The following is a 3,472-nucleotide window of genomic DNA, read 5'->3' as shown; positions in this document are numbered from 1 at the left end:
AAATTTTTAAGTTTGGTGTTCCTTGGTGTTTTCCCTCCAAATTTTCGAAAACAAGGAGTACTAGATCTAAAAATTTTAAATCTTGTGCTATCTTATTGTTTTTCTCTTTCCTCTTAAAATTCAAAAATATCTTTTCTCTCTATTTTAAAGCATTTTTTTCAAAATCTATTTCTAAAATTCAGATTTTTATTTCAAAAATTTAAAACCTTTTTCAAAAATCATCATATCCTTTTCAAAACTTCCTAACCACTTTCTCTCTCCTCAGTTTTTTTGAAAATATTCACCCATTTTTATTTATTTTATTTTAATTTATTTTATTTTCGAAATAAATAAATAATTAAAATAAATAAAAATATTTTTTCTATTTTACATCATCTCCCTTTCTCCATCATGGACCTAAGTGGAAATGAACAGTCCAGGAGGACTCTGGGGTCATATGCTAACCCCTCTACTGCTTCATATGGGAGTAGTATCTGCATACCCTCCATTGGAGTCAGTAGCTTTGAGTTGAATCCTCAGCTCATTATCATGGTGCAGCAAAGTTGCCAGTATTCCGGTCTTCCACAGGAAGAACCTACAGAGTTTCTGGCACAGTTTTTACAGATTGCTGACACAGTACATGATAAGGAAGTAGATCAAGATGTCTACAGATTATTACTGTTTCCATTTGCTGTAAAAGACCAAGCTAAGAGGTGGTTAAATAACCAACCTAAGGCCAGCATAAGGACATGGAGACAGCTGACAGAAAAATTCCTGAATCAATACTTTCCTCCAAAACGGATGACACAGCTAAGGCTGGACATCCAAGGCTTTAAACAAGGAGATAATGAATCTCTTTATGATGCCTGGGAGAGATACAGAGAGATGCTACGAAAATGCCCCTCTGAAATGTTTTCAGAGTGGGTTCAGTTAGACATCTTCTATTATGGGCTTACAGAAGGAGCTCAAATCTCTCTAGACTACTCAGCTGGTGGATCTATCCACATGAGAAAGACAATTGAAGAAGCTCAAGAGCTCATTGATACAGCTGCCAGAAATCAGCATCTGTACCTAAGCAGTGACCCTTCCATGAAAGAAGACGTTAAAACAGTAACTGCTGAGTTTAGTCGTGCTGAACAAGCTGCTGAATTCAATCAGCAATTGGACTTTCTAACACAGGAGTTAGCCGAACTTAAAGACAGACTACAAGAGACAAGGATGGCTAATATAAATATGGAAGAACAATTGAAGCAAACAAAGAAGCAGTTGTCAAAACAAATAACAGAAGAATGCCAAGCAGTTCAATTAAGAAGTGGGAAAACATTAAATATCCCACCTCAAGGCAGCAGGAAGCCAAGAAATGAGCAAACCACCCAAAATCCATCTGAGGACAGTAAGAGCCCGTGGAAAAATAATTATGGCGTTAAAACGCCAGAATTTGGGTGGAAGGCTGGCGTTGAATGCCCAGACCATGCTTAGAACTGGCGTTCAACGCCAAAAACAAGGCAGGACTGGCGTTCAACGCCAGAAATGGGCAAGGATATGGTGTTGAACACCCAAAATGGGCAGGATCTGGCATTGAACGCCCAAAATAGGCACAGTTCTGGTGTTCAGACGCCAGGAACAGACCAGGAGTTGGCATCTAACGTCACTCCAGTTTCTAACTCTGGCACTCAATTGCCAGTGAGGGATCAGACACACACAAATGCTGATAACAACCCCTCTAAAAAGGCTTCTTCAACCACTTCTGTAGGCAATAAACCTGCAGCAACTAAGGTTGAGGAATATAAAGCCAATATACCTTATCCTCAAAAACTCCGGAAAGAGGAGCAGGATAAGCAATTTGCTCGCTTTGCAGATTATCTCAGGACTTTTGAAATAAAGATTCCGTTTGCAGAGGCACTTGAGCAAATACCCTCTTATGCCAAGTTCATGAAAGATATCTTGAGTCATTAGAAGGATTGGAGAGAAACTGAAAGAGTTCTCCTCACTGAAGAATGCAGTGCAGTCATTCTGAAAAGCTTCCCAGAAAAGCTTAAAGATCCCGGGAGCTTTATGATACCATGCATATTAGAGGGTAACTGCACCAAGACAGCTCTATGTGATCTTGGGGCAAGCATCAACCTAATCCCTGCATCCACTATCAGAAAGCTTGGCTTGACTGAAGAGGTCAAACCAACCCGGATCTGTCTTCAACTTGCTAATGGCTCTATTAAATACCCATCAGGCATAATTGAGGACATGATTGTCAAGGTTGGGCCATTTGCCTTCCCTACTGACTTTGTAGTGCTGGAAATAGAGGAGCACAAGAGTACAACCCTCATTCTAGGAAGACCATTCCTAGCAACTGGACGAACCCTAATTAACGTCCAAAAAGGGGAGATAACCCTGAGAGTCAATGAGGATGAGTTTAAGTTGAATGTTGTCAAAGCTATGCAACATCCAGACACATCAGACGACTGCCTGGGCGTTGACATTATTGACTCCCTGGTGGAAGAGGTCCATATGACTGAGAGTCTCGAATCAGAGCTAGAGGACATTTTTAAAGATGTTCAGCCTGATCTGGAGGAACCAGAGGAAATAAAAGAACTTCTGAAAACTCCTGAGGAAGAGGAGAAACTGACACAAGGTTCTCCTTCTGTAACCATGGAGAGGAAGCATGAAAAGCTTCTCTCACTGCAGAGTCAACCAAAGCCCCCACAGTCAAACTCTAAGTTTGGTGTTGGGAGGCCACAGTCAAACTCTAAGTTTGGTGTTGGGAGGTCCCAACATTGCTCTGATTATCTGTGAGGCTCCATGAGAGCTCACTGTCAAGCTATTGATATTAAAGAAGCGCTTGTTGGGAGGCAACCCAATGTTATTACATCTATTTATTTTCCATTGCTATTTTATGTTTTCTTTAGGTTGATGATCATGTGAAGTCACAAAAACAAATGGAAAATCAAAAACAAAATGAAAAACAGCACACCCTAGAGGAAGATCATTCTAGCATTTAGACGCCAGAAACAAGCATCTGTCTGGCGTTTAACGCCAGAAACAAGCATCAGTCTGGCGTTGAACGCCAGAAACAGGCTACATTTGGGCGTTTAACGCCAGAAACAGGCAGCAGTCTGGCGTTAAACGCCAGGATTGCACAGTAAGTGCATTTTGTATGCCTAATTAGAGCAGGGATGCTAAATCTTTGACCCGACTGGATCTGTGGACCCCACAGGATCCCCACCTACCTCACCATTCAAATTCAAACCATCTCCCTCCCAAACCCACCCATTCACACACTTCCATCTCCTCCATCCTCTTCACTTCTTTCTTCTTTTGCTCGAGGACGCGCAAACCTTTTAATTTTGGTGTGGTAAAATCATTGCTTTTGTTTTTCCATAATTTAGTGGTAGAGCAATTGACTGCAGATCAAAGAGCAATGAGGAAAGAGCAACAAAGGCAAAGAAGAGACATAGAGGAGCTCAAGAGCACCATTGGTTCTTCAAGAAGAGGAAGA

This window comes from Arachis ipaensis, chromosome B06, assembly GCF_000816755.2.
Source record: "Arachis ipaensis cultivar K30076 chromosome B06, Araip1.1, whole genome shotgun sequence".
In the NCBI taxonomy this organism is placed as follows: Eukaryota; Viridiplantae; Streptophyta; class Magnoliopsida; order Fabales; family Fabaceae; genus Arachis; species Arachis ipaensis.
The sequence above is the reverse complement of the archived record's forward strand: the minus strand, read 5'-3'. Positions refer to the sequence as shown.